Consider the following 14,200-nt stretch of genomic DNA (forward strand, 5'->3'; position numbering starts at 1 on the left):
ATCTGTGCTCCCACTATCGATAATCAACTTAGAACATTTCCTTTGTGACTTACAAACTATTTGGAACAATGCTTTCCTTTGAGTTTGTTCAGCTATTTCTTTGGCTGGTTTCAACAACACTTTGTTCAAAACTAAGGCTTCCCCTATTTCCAACACATTTTATGCTTCTTGGAGAGGTGCCTCGCTTCCTCTGGCTCTGCGACATACGCACCCCTCTGTCCAGCTTGTTCCGCCTTAGGACACTCAAAAGATCTGTGCCCCCAATTGTGGCACCTGTAGCATTGATAATTAGCTCGTCTGCCTCGACCATTTCCTCTTCCTCGCTGATATGGCCTGCCATCTCTCGCGCTGTCACCTTTTTCTGCTGTCCCAGAAGTTTCGGAACTGCTACCTTCTTCACTATTGTTGGCAGTTCGCCCTTTGCCATAAGATTGTCCTCTTCCTCTGCCAGTTCCTCGTCCTCTCCTAGCATTTTGTTTTCTGGTGATCTTCTCCTCTGCTTTCATAGCACTCTGATATGCTTCTTCTATGTTTTTCGAGAAAAGAATGTTGATTTCATCTAATATTTCTAATCTCAAACCATTTACATACCTTGCTGTTTTCTCTGGGGTGTCCTATGTATAACCAACTCTTAAATTTACCTGGTAGAATTCTTCAATGTACTCTCTTACTATCATCCCTTTCTGCTTCAAATTCTACACTTGCCGATGCAGTGCAATCTGGTAATCCTTGGGCAAAAATATGCCTTTCAACTTGGCCACCATCCTTGACCATTTCTTTATTGGCAACTTGTTCATCCTCCTTCTCTCTGTTTGGACACTGTCCCACCACAGGGCTGCGTGTCCCTTCAGCTTTGTTGTAGCAAACTTAACTTTCCAATCTTCACTGACCTCTTCACACTCAAAATATTTATCCAGTTCGTTGATCCAGTCCAACAGAACCTCTGTGGACAAGCTGCCGTCATAATTTGGGATTTCTGGTTTAGGCTTGCTACTCGCCAATAGGACCGACCTCAACAATCTCATTTCTGGCCCTTCTTCATCCAATCCATCTGTTGTCACTACAGCTTCTTCATCGTTGTCATCTCCTACCTCTGGATCCCTTCTCCTTCCTGCTTCAACTACCTCCAAACTGGCAGTGAGGATCCTGATTTCCTCCCGCAATCCTTCATCTGCTGCTCTCAGAGCACCTCTTCCACGTCCTCGTCTTCCAACTTCCATCTCTCAGAAAAACTCTAAATCCTACTCTGATACCACTACGATGGGACCAGCCCGCAATTCCACAATATAATATTTAACAATAATATAGTAGTGCGCTAATCCACAATTAAATAATTAAGAAATGATTTGGGATTTAACACTTGTGATTAGGTGAAAAACTCTAAATCCTACTCTAATACCACTATGATGGGACCAGCCCGCAATTCCACAATATAATATTTAACAATAATATAGTAGTGCGCTAATCCACAATTAAATGATTAAGAAATGATTTTGGACTTAACACTTGTGATTAGGTGTTAATCATATGATAGCTCTGGTTATTTATTGGATGGCATTTACGCTGGACTTTAATGATGCTATGTTGGCGGTACTTTCCTCAGTTACTGTTTCCTGCTCTTGGTTTACGCCAAAACCCTGCATTCTATGTCATTTCTTCATTTTGCATTTGTATTTTCACTGCGCTGAGGATTTGGACTAGAAGTGAGGGTTTGGGCTGCGAATGTATGGAGTTGAGCAACAGGCTCTGTGTGTGCCCAGTTATGGGTTGTGCTACTTGTTGGTGTGGCACCTTCGTTTGTTCTGGTGATTTCGTTGCTCAGTCTCTTGGGCACAGTATGAAGGTTCTTCTCATCTATGTAAGAGAGTTGCTACTGTCTTTGCCTATTTGGTTAATAAACTTGTCCCTGCTGCACTGTTTTCATTTCATTGTAGTTCTTCCGGTTATTACTTTTGGTTAATGGGTTACTCGTGTTGAACTCTACAGGTCACAGTCGCGGTGGCCTCATCCTCAGCTTCGTAGCTCTGTTTAGGTAAGCTGTCTCTCCATGATTCGTTTTCCTCCAGTTCTAACGAGGACTGCTCCTTGGTCTTAGGGTGTCACCGGTGGCTGTGGCTTAGTCAGATTTCATTCTTCCCACGCGACTAATCTCCAAGTAAAACAATTTGTTTACTATGCGTTCAGTTTCCCACTGCTTTTTGTCTTTTACTCTGTTGGCATTTGGCTAACAACGTTTTCTTGTTTTGCTTGCGCAGGTGGGGATTCATTCTCTGGCATGGTTGATGAAATTGCTACGGCTTTATTCCACTAGGCTCTGCTACTATTATAAATTTGTCTTTGTTAGTTGGTCTCTGTCAATTTGCTGGGTAGAGTCCCAGTTCTTGTCCACTCAAGTTTCTTTGTTGTCGCTATGCGACTCGGCTCAGTGTTGTGCAAAAACCCTAGTTTGATTTCTGGAAATTTGTAACTGTAAACCACATTTTGGATGGTGGCCAACCAAACCCTCACCCTTAGGGTTCTGCTGGTTCGTAATGTTCTTTCCGTCATTTGAATGGATATCCCTGGATTGTTATATGTATACAAATATTTTTTTGTTGGCAATGAAAAGAAATAACAAAGAATTTGATTATATTTCGATTACCTTGGTCCTGGGATTGTTGCTCAGCATTTTCATTCTCATTCTTTTTGAACTGCTTGTAATGTGATTGGATTTTGTTGTGGAACTTTGTTTGTTTGCTCCCAGTCTTCATACTAGAAATACTCGTCCAATTTCTCTGTCTGCTTTTTGTTCTTTAGAAAAGAAAATAAATGAAATGGGTAGGAACGCACAGTATTTGCTTAGTTTTTCTTACTTAATGATTAAGGGAAAAGTAAATGAGCATTACAACAAACTGTAACAGATGGACTCAAATGTTTCAGATGAAAGAAATTATTCTTTGTATTGTATTTCTATTCTCATGTATTGAACCCCTCCATGATTGTATTACATTGATTTTTATATTGTGCTTGAACAGTTACTCAAACTGTTCTCGATTACCATACAGTTACCCTTTGTAGTTACATAATCGATAATCTTGTTGGGTTTTCTTGTTTTGTAAGAGTTACGATATTATACTTTTTGTTTATGAACAGACACATGTAAGATGGACTAAGAAAATGACAAAACAATGTAACTATTATGACACTACCCTCACTGTACTATTCCTAATGTTTCTTAACTAATTAATAAGAAAACAAACTAATTCCTAGACACTGTTTTATTCATTAAACGTAAATTAAACTAAAAGTTTTTGAACCTGTCCTTCTTATCTGAGACCAACACCCGGTCATGATGCCCTTAGCTGGATGCTCCTGCATCAGGCTCCCGAAGTCATGAGCTTCTCGACTGAATAACCCGCCTGCTCTATCTGTTTAGCGTTAAGCCATGAACTGTCCTCAATAGGTCAGTTCTTCCACTTGACCAGATATTGTAGATACTCTTTCCACCGAGTTCACTTGGCCACCTGAGTGTCAAGGATCCTCTCGATCTCAAGGGGCTGAGCGTAAGGCATTTGTCTCATCCAAGCATTACTTTCCTCCTGTTTGTGTCGTGTAGGCCGTAAGGTACTGTCTTCCTTTGGATCAACAGTGTATAGAAACAGGTCTTCTACATTAAAGATGGGCGAGATACCTATTCCTGGTGGCAACTGTAATTCATAAGCATTTGCTGAAAATTTCTGGAGAACATTATAGGGGCCTATCTTCTTGTATTTCAGCTTGTTATATGCACCCTTCGGAAAACGCTCCTTGTGCAAATGCACGAGGACTTCATCCCACACATTAAATTTTACCTCTCTCCGTTTCAAATCTGTTCATTGCTTATATTTTTGACTGCTGTCCTGCAACTTTATTTTCACTTGCTCATGTAAATCATTCATCACTTTAGCAAAATCCTCCCCATCAACACTCTGTCTTTCCTACTGTCCTAGATCTCATAATCCATGTACTCCGCGAGGATGCATACCATATAAGATCTGAAAAGCACTGTAACCCGTGCTATGATTGGGCGAGTCATTGTAAGCAAACTCCGCCTGGGCAAGTACTCGATCCTACATTCGTGAATTTTCACTGATTAAAATTTGTAGCAGGTTCCCCAGACTTCTGTTTACCACCTCTATTTGCCCTTCGGTCTACGGACGATAAGCAGAGCTAAAATTTAACTGCGTCTCCATCTTCTTCCACAAGGTGTGCCAAAAGTGCCCTGTAAACTTCACGTACCTGTCAAAGAGAATGGACTTAGGTAGAACATGTAGCCTGATGATCTTTGTAAAGAACAAGTGGGCCACGTGAGTGGCATCACTGGTTTTTCTGCAAGGGATGAAATGTGCCATCTGTTATCACCAAAATAGGACCCTGATAGGCTGCTGATCAGACTATCTCGGTGTAACTATTTCAATCCAATCTTTTAGCTAAGGCTTAGCCTCCTCAGCCTGAGAGGGCTCTCTCAAAGGGTTAATGATTTAGATTAAAGATATGAATAGATGGCTAACTTTATGGTTTGTAATTGTATATGTTTATAGGTTGAAAGATGAAGGCTGGCTACCATTGGGCTATGGAGTCAAAGTATGTTTCAGTACCACAACAAGATCAGCTTAACATGAAGTCAGGGCATTCAACATTTGAATATTCAGAACACAACACACATATGGAACCACAGCTCATAAGTGCACACAGGAAGTCAGAGCACAATCAGTGAATTTTGAGTGATTGTACACCTATGCAACTGTAAACAAAACTAAGGAAAGGACAACACACATTCTGAATATAAGAAATCCTTCATGAATCCTGAGTAGTGAAGCCAAAGCATTCTACCTAGCATGGAAGTCAAGGCATTATAGAGTTCGAGTGTAGAAATGACAATACAAAACAGTGAAACATAGTAAGTTTATCTATGAAGGAAGTCAAAGCATCAGTGATGAATTCTGAGTATCATAAGTAAACACCACTGCAATGTAAGTATTGGAAGATGCCATCATAACAAGAACATACAAGAACTCTTCACGAATCTTGAGTTGTCTAAGTAGAAATCTGCATTAGGTTAAAAATATACACAGTCTGCACATAGAGCAGCAGCTGAGCCAAAAAGTCTCCAACCCTTTGCTAATTCGACCTCTTGCTCTATATAAAGCATTTACAATTAGGATTCCATCATCCCTCATCAAGAGAATTCGAATTTTCCATCAGTGACACCTATTCTAACCATAAAACAAACCATTAAATGTATTTGACAACTAACTAGTAGTCCTAGAGACCTAATACAACTAGGAGTGTAACTCCTTATTATGACTAAAACAACCTTATCTAGGAATTAAAGACTCCTTTTGACACCTAACACTCCATGAAGTCGAATTTGATGGTGCTCATATCCTTCCATCTGGCCCTTGATGACTCATCCTTTTGCTGTTCCTAGAAACTAGGAGGCTGTCCCTTGCTCTGTTCTGGCTGAAAAATAGGTCTTGGGACAGAGCTCATAACTTCTCGTAAAAAATGTATTTGGAAAAACTGAAAGAGGTTTTTGTGAATCAATCCATGCTGAACAAAAACCTCTTTTGGTTTTTTGAAACACTACTCCAGCTGCCCAGAATCGATCCTTGAAGAAGACGTGTAAAACAGGAAATTTTGATTTTTTGAAAAACTGCACCTACAGCAGTTTTGTAGCGCAACTTTGGTCACCCTTTTCTCCCAGCTCATAATGAATTTGAGGAAACTGAAGGAGGATTTTTTTGAATCAATCCATGCTGAACAAAAACCTCTCTTGGTTTTTTGAAACATCGTTCCTACCGCCCAAGATAAGTCTTTGAAAAACAGTAGTCAAACAGGAGATGAAAAACTGCACCTACAGCAGTTTCGTAGCGCAACTTTGGTCACCCTTTTCTCCCGGCTCATAATCAATTTGAAGAAAGTGGAAGAGGTTTTTGCACTTTAGTATCTTAGGAATGAAAACCTCTTTCACTTTTCAGAGAGTAGTTTTCCACTGCTCAGAAACTCTTCTAGAAGTTGACTGGTAGAAACTAGGAGACAAAGTTCCTCTTTTCTAGAGTTTCTTTTTTATTCTTGTCTTCGACCTTCTGCTACTTGTTTTGCCCTTGTTGGATGTTTAAACCTTGTAAATACTCCCTTTCAGAAATCCTTCTTCACAAATATTTGCTTTTTGTCTCTCAAAATTGGTCCATCAAGTCATAATATGCAGCTACAGCAGTTTCGTAGCGCGCTACGAAACTGCTGTGTAATTCTAAAAACACAGCTTGAGGCCAAAAATTCAACTCTTAATCTTTCCTTTGCTTGAAATGGCCTTTCCATATGTCCTAAAGTTGTTCAAAACTGAATGCAAAGGCATCATTCTTCAAGGAAAAAATTCAAAAAGGTAAATCATCAAAATTTAAGGACTTAACCTTACTTGCTGCGTGATTTTCCTTAGTTAAGGAAACCTTTCCCGCTGTATCTTGCTTCCTTTATTGCAGGTGAAGTATTGAGCATGACAACTGACCACAGAGCCTCCATTTTTTTAAATGAGCTTCCTTGGTTGCATGTTTTCCTTGAGATTTTTCTTAGTTTGGCAATTTCAAAATTTTCCAAATTCAACTTTCTCTTCAACTCTTCAAAACTACATTCCTCTTGTTGAGAGATGACTGCCTTACCTCTGTCATTTTTATACAGCTGTGATGATGTTTCCTTAGCCCTAGGGCTAAGTCCTGTTTCAGCTCTTATGATATCTCCCTTTCTTTGGACATTTTCTCCTTTGAAATCACTTTAGATAAATCAACATGGAAGAAAATACCTTGCTTAATTGAGGAGCTTCCTCGCTTGAATTTGATGAAGATTTCTAATCTCTGATCACCATGGGCTTGTTTGCTCAAACTAAGAATTGTATCAAATGTACATTGCATGAACATGACCAAGATCAACATGAGTATGTCTAGGATCAATTAACTTTTACCTTACCCTTTTCCTTTGAAATTTTTTCAGTGATAACACCATCTTCAAAAACTGGTCTACTAGTACCATCACCGAATCATAACCCCATTGTGCCCTTGGTAGACCCAAAACGAAGTCCAAGCTGACTGAGTCCCATGGTTTTCTTGGAATGGGAAATGGCGTGTAGAGTCCCGTATTTTGATTGTGTCCTTTTTCCAACTGACACACTTTACATCTGGTCACAAATCTCTGCACATGCCTTCGCATTTTTGGACAATAGTAAAAATGGTTGAGCTGCTCTAATGTTTTCTCTATGTCGAAATGTCCGGCTAAACCTCCACTGTGCTTCTCCCGAATGATATTCTCTCTCATTGAGCAATCGCGGATGCATAACTGTCCCCCTCTAAACAATAGCTTCTCTTGCAAATTATAGTCCAACCACGAACTATTGTTTCTCACCAAAGGATTCTGACAGGCTTCATAAGCCTCTTTGAAATCCATGTCAATTTGATACAAGTCTTTCAAATGCTCAAAGCCCAACACTTGTATCGTACTCTCCTACAAGAGTAAAACTCTTCTGCTCAATGCATCCGCCACCTTATTGGCCTACCCGCTAATGTGTTTCAACACAAAGGTGAAACTCTGCAAATATTCAACCCACTTAGCATGCTTGTGATTCAGCTTGTGCTGTTGCATCACATATTACAATGCAGAATCCGAGAATAAAACAAACTCATTCGCTAGCAGATAATGTCTCCAATGCTTCAATGCTTGGACGATAACATAGAATTCATTGTCGTAGGATGAATACTTATGCCTGCTTTCATTCAACTTTTCGCTGAAAAACGCAATAGGTTTGTCTTCTTGGCTAAGTACATCTCTAATGGTTGTACTGCTTGCATCACAGCGAACTTGAAAAAGCTTTTTAAAATCCGGTAATCTCAGGATCGGCCTCTCAGTGACCTTATTCTTCAGTAGCTGAAAACTCCTTTCTACTGCCTCTGTCCAACGAAAAGGCTGACTTGCCTTCTTTATAGTGTCCAACATAGGTGTGTAGATTTCACTGAAATTTCTTATAAATTTTCGGTAAAAACTTGCTAGCCCATGAAAACTACGTACCTCAAACAGAATTTTTGGGGATGGCCAGTTGACAATTGCTACAATCTTCTCTGGGTCCATCTTCAACTCGTTTTTTGCAATCACGAAACCCAGATAAACCAATTATTTTTGCAGAAAAGTGCATTTTTTCAAATATATCAGCAGCTTATTCTGCTACAATTTTTCCAACAAACTTCAAACATGTCGAAAGTGTTCCTCCCTCATCTTGCTGAAAATTAATATATCATCCAGGTACACTATTACAAACTTTCCAATGAATTCTTTCAGCATTTCGTTCATCAGTCGCATAAAGGTACTGGGTGAATTACTCATTTTAAATGGCACTACCAGCCACTCATATAGTCCTTCATTGGTTTTGAAGGCCGTCTTCCACTCATCCCCTTCTCGGATTTGAATCTGATGATACCCACTCTTTAAATCAACCTTTGAAAAATATGCTGCCCTGCTCAAGCAGTCCATCATGTCGTCCATCCATGGCAGTGGAAATCTGTACTAGATGGTAATCTTGTTGATGGCCCTTGAATCTGTGTACATTCGCCATTCTCCTCCTTTCTTGGGAGCAAGAACTGTTGGAACCGCCCAGGGGCTCAAACTCTCCCTTATCATCCCTTTATCTAGCAATTCCTGCACCTGTTTTCTGATCTCCTCATTGTCTTTGGGGCCCATCCAATATGTTGCCTTATTCGGTAGACTTGCTCCGGGTATAAAGTCAATATGATGACTTATACTTCTCTTGGGAGGAAATTTATCTGGTAAGTCATCCACTACTATATCGCTGAATTCCTGCAGCATCTGCAAAATTTCCGCGCGCAAATCTGACACCTCTACATGTAGCAGCACCATCTTTTCTCTTCTTACAACAGCATAGCTTACTTCACTGTCTTCAATCTGTTTCAAAAATTGTTTTCCGCCCATTAGTAACACTCTCGTCCTGCTTGTTTCCGCTGTCTCTTCTTCCTTGATGGGCACTAGCGTGTGCTTGATCCCATCTTTGACAAACTTATGACAGTTTGTCTTCCCGTCATGTACTACCTTCATGTCATACTGCCATGGCCTAAATAGCAGTACGTGACATACATCCATCGACATTATATCACAAATAACCTTATCCTTATATCTGCCAATATGGAACTCAACTTCGCATTGCTCATCCACCAACAGTTGATGGCCTTTTTGCAGCCATGATACCTTGTAAGGAGTGGGGTGCTTCAACCGCTTCAACCCCAACTTCTCCACCATCTCCGTGGCAACCAGATTATCTGTGCTCCCACTATCGATAATCAGCTTACAACATTTCTCGTGTGACTTACAAACTGTCCAGAACAATGCTTTCCTTTGAGTTTGCTTAGCTGTTTCTTTGGCTGTTTTCAGCAAAACTTTCTTCATAACTAAGGCTTCCCCTGTTTCCGACACATTTTATGCTTCTTGGGGAGGTGCCTCTGCTTCCTCTGGTTGTGCGACATACGCACCCCTCTGTCCACCTTGTTCCACCTCAGGACACTCAAAAGATCTGTGCCCCCACTTGTGGCACCTGTAGCATTGATAATTAGCTCGTCTGCCTTGGCCATTTCCTCTTCCTCGTTGATATGGCTTGCCACCTCTCGCGCTATCACCTTTTTCTGCTGTCCCAGAAGTTTTGGAACTGCTGCCTTCTTCACTATTGCTGGCAGTTCTCCCTCTGCCATAAGACTGTCCTCTTCCTCTGCCGGTTCCCCGTCCTCTCCTAGCATTTTGTTTCCTGGTGATCTTCTCCTCTGCTTTCATAGCACTCTGATATGCTTCTTCTATGTTTTTCGGGGAAAGAATGTTGATTTCATCTAATATTTCTAATCTCAAACCATTTACATACCTTGTTGTTTTCTCCGGGGTGTTCTCTGTATAACCAGCTCTTAAATTTACTCGGTAGAATTCTTCAGTGTACTCTCTTACTGTCATCCCTTTCTGCTTCAAATTCTGCACTAGCCGATGCAGTGAAATTTGGTTATCCTTGGGTAGAAATCTGCCTTTCAACTTGGCCACCATCCTTGACCATTTCTTTATTGGAAACTTGTTCATCCTCCTTCTCTCTGTTTGGACACTGTCCCACCACAGGGCTACGTGTCCCTTCATCTTTGTTGCAGCGAAATTAACTTTCCGATCTTCACTGACCTCTTCACACTCAAAATATTTATCATGTTTGCTGATCCAATCCAAAAGAACCTCTGTGGACAATCGTCATCATAATTTGGGATTTTTGGTTTAGGCTTGCTACTCGCCAATAGGACGGACCTCAACAATATCATTTCCGTCCCTTATTCATCTGATCCATTTGTTGTCACTACAACTTCTTCGTCGCTGTCATCTCCTACCTCTAGATACCTTCTCCTTCCTGCTTCAACTGCCTCCAAACGAGCAGTGAGGATCCTAAATTCCTCCCGCAATCCTTCATCTGTTGCTCTCCAAGCACCTCTTCCACGTCCTCGTCTTCCAACTTCCATCTCTCGGGAAACTCTAAATCCTGCTCTGATACCACTATGATGGGACCAGCCCGCAATTCCACAATATAGTATTTAACAATAATATAATAGTGCACTAATCCATAATTAAATGATTAAGAAATGATTTGGGACTTAACACTTGTGATTAGGTGAAAAACTCTAAATCCTGCTCTAATACCACTATGATGTGACCAGCCCACAATTCCACAATATAATATTTAACAATAATATAGTAGTGCACTAATCCACAATTAAATGATTAAGAAATGATTTGGGACTTAACACTTGTGATTAGGTGTTAATCATATGATGGTTCTGGTTATTCGTTGGATGGCATTTATGTTGGACTTTAATGATGTTGTGTTGGCGGTACTTGCCTGGGTTACTGTTTCCCACTCTTGGTTTATGCCAAAACCCTGCATTCTATGTCATTTCTTCATTTTGCATTTGTATTTTCGCTACGCTGAGGGTTTGGAATGGAAGTCAGGGTTTGTGCTGCGAATGTATGGAATTGAGCAACAGGCTCTACGTCTGCCCAGCTATGGGTTGTGCTGCTTGTTGGTGTGGCATGTTTGTTTGTTCTGGTGATTTTGTTGCTCGATCTCTTGGGCACAGTATGAAGGTTCTTCTCGTCTGTGTAAGAGATTTGTTGTTGTCTTTGCCTATTTGGTTAATAAACTTGTCCCTGCTCCAATGTTTTCATTTCATTGTAGTTCTTCTCGTTATTAATTTTGGTTAATGGGTTAACTGTGTTGCACTCTACAGGTCATAGTCGCGGTTGCCTCGTCCTTAGCTTCATAACTCTGTTCAGGTAAGCTGTCTCTCCATGATTCGTTTTCCTTCTTCATTTTACTCTGGTTCTAACGAGGACTTCTCCTTGGTCTCAAGGTGTCACCATTGGCTGTGGCTTAGTGAGATTTCATTCTTCCCACGCGACTAATCTCCAAGTAAAACAATTTGTTTACTGTGCATTGAGTTTCTCACTGCTTCTTGTCTTTTACTCTGTTGGCATTTGGCTAACAACGTTGTCTTGTTTTGCTTACGCAGGTGTGGATTCGTTATCTAGTGTGGTTGATGAAATTGCTATGGATTTATTCCGATAGGCTCTGCTACTATTATCAATTTGTCTTTGTTAGTTGGTCTCTATCAATTTGCTGGGTAGAGTCCTAGTTCTCGTCCACTCAAGTTTCGTTGTTGTCGCTATGCGACCGGGCTCAGTCTTGTGCAAAAACCCTTGTTTGATTTTTGGCAATTTGTAACTGTAAACCACCTTTTGGATGGTGGCCGACCAAACCCTCACCCTTAGGGTTCTGCTGGTTCATAATGTTCTTTCCATCGTTTGAATGGATATCCCTGGACTGTTATATGTATACAAATATTTTTTTGTTGGCAATGAAAAGAATTAACAGAGAATTTAATTATATCTTGGTTACCTCAGTCCTGGGATTGTTGCTCAGCGTTTGCATTCTCATTCTTTTCGAACTGCTTGTAATGTGATTGGCTTTTGTTGTGGAACTCCATTTGTTTGCTGCCAGTCTTTGTACTGGAAATACTCGTCCAATTTCTTTGTCCGCTTTTTGTTCTTTAGAAAAGAAAATAAATGAAATGGGTGGGAATGCACAGTATTTGCTTAGTTTTGCTTACTTAATGATTAATGGAAAAGTAAATGAACATTACAATGAACTGTAACAGATGGACTCAAATGTTTCGGATGAAAGAAATTATTCTCTGTATTGTATTTATGTTCTCATGTACTGAACCCCTCCATGATTGCATTACTTTGATTTTTATATTGTGCTTGAACAGTTACTCAAACTGTTCTCGGTTACCATACATTTACCCTTTGTAGTTACATAGTCGATAATCTGGTTGGTTTTTCTTGTATTGTAGGAGTTACAATATTATAATTTTTTTTTTATGAACAGACACCTGTAAGATGGACTAAGAATATGACAAAACAATGTAACTGTTATGACACTACCCTAACTATACTGTTCCTAATTTTTATTAACTAATTAATAAGAAGACAGACTAATTCCTCGACACTGTTTTATTCATTAAACGTAAATGAAACTAAATTTTTTGAACCTATCCTTCTTGGCTAAGACCAACACCTGGTCATGATGCCCTTAGCTGGATGCTCTTCCATCAGGCTCCCAGGGTAAGAAAAATTCATGACTCCGGTCCATGAGCTTCTCGACTGAATAACCCGCCTGCTCTATCTCTCTAGTGTTAAGCCATGAACTATCCTCAATAGGACAGTTCTTCCACTTGACCAGATATTGCAGATACTCTTTCTGCCGAGTTCGCTTGGCCACCTGAGTGTCAAGGATCCTCTCAATCTCGATGAACTGAGCGTAAGGCATTTGTCTCATCCAAGCATTACTTTCCTCCTGTGTGTCCCGTGTAGGCCGTGCGGTACTATCTTCCTCTGGATCAACAGTGTATGGAAACAGGCCTGCTACATTAAATATGGGTGAGATGCCTATTCCTAGTGGCAGTTGTAATTCATAAGCATTTGCTAAAAATTTCCGGAGAACTTTAGAGGGGCCTATCTTCTTGTATTTCAGCTTGTTATATGCACGCTTCGGAAAAGCTTCTTGCGCAAATGCGCGAGGACTTCATCCCCCCACATTAAACTGTACCTCTCTCTGTTTCAAATATGCTCAATGCTTATATTTTTGACTGCTGTCCTGCAACTTTATTTTCACCTGCTCATGTAAATCATTCATCGCTTTAGCAAAATCCTCCCCATCAGCACTCCGTCTTTCTTGCTGTCCTAGATCTCGTAATTCGTGTACTTCACGAGGATACATACCATATAAGATCTGAAAAGGACTGTAACCCATGCTACGATTGGGCGAGTCGTTGTAAGCGAACTCCGCCTGGGCAAGTACTCGATCCCACGTTCGCGAATTTTCACTGATGTTTGCCCGTCGGTCTACGGGTGATAAGCATAGATAAAACTTAACTGTGTGTCCATCTTCTTCCACAAGGTGCGTCAAAAGTTCCCTGTAAACTTCACGTCCCTGTCAGAGAGAATGGACTTAGGTAGACCATGTAGCCTGACGATCTCTGTAAAGAATAAGTGGGCCACGTGAGTGGCATCACTGGTTTTTCTGCAAGGGATGAATTGTGCCATCTTCGAAAACCAGTCTACTACTACCATCACCGAATCATAACCCCGCTGTGTCCTTAGTAGACCCAAAACAAAGTCCAAGCTGACTGAGTCCCACGGTCTACTTGGAATGGGCAATGGCGTGTAGAGTCCCGTATTTTGACTGTGTCCTTTTTCCAACTGACACACTTTACATTTGGTCACAAATCTCTGCACATCCCTTCGCATTTTTGGCCAATAATAAAAATGGCTGAGTTGCTCTAATGTTTTGTCTATGCTGAAATGTCCAGCTAGACCTCCACTATGCTTCTCCCGAATGATATTCTCTCTCATTGAGCAATCGGGGATGCATAATTGTCCCCCTCTAAACAATAGCTTCTCCTATAAATTATAGTCCAACCACGGACTATTGTTTCTCACCAAAGGATTTTGACATGCTTCATAAGCCTCTTTGAAATCCATGTCAGTCTGATACAAGTCTTTCAAATGCTCAAAACCCAGCACTTGTATCATACTCTCCTGCAAGAGTAAA

This window comes from Pinus tabuliformis, chromosome J (genome assembly GCF_031772625.1).
Source record: "Pinus tabuliformis cultivar Carrire ecotype Pingquan chromosome J, CPIR1, whole genome shotgun sequence".
NCBI classification, from domain to species: Eukaryota; Viridiplantae; Streptophyta; class Pinopsida; order Pinales; family Pinaceae; genus Pinus; species Pinus tabuliformis.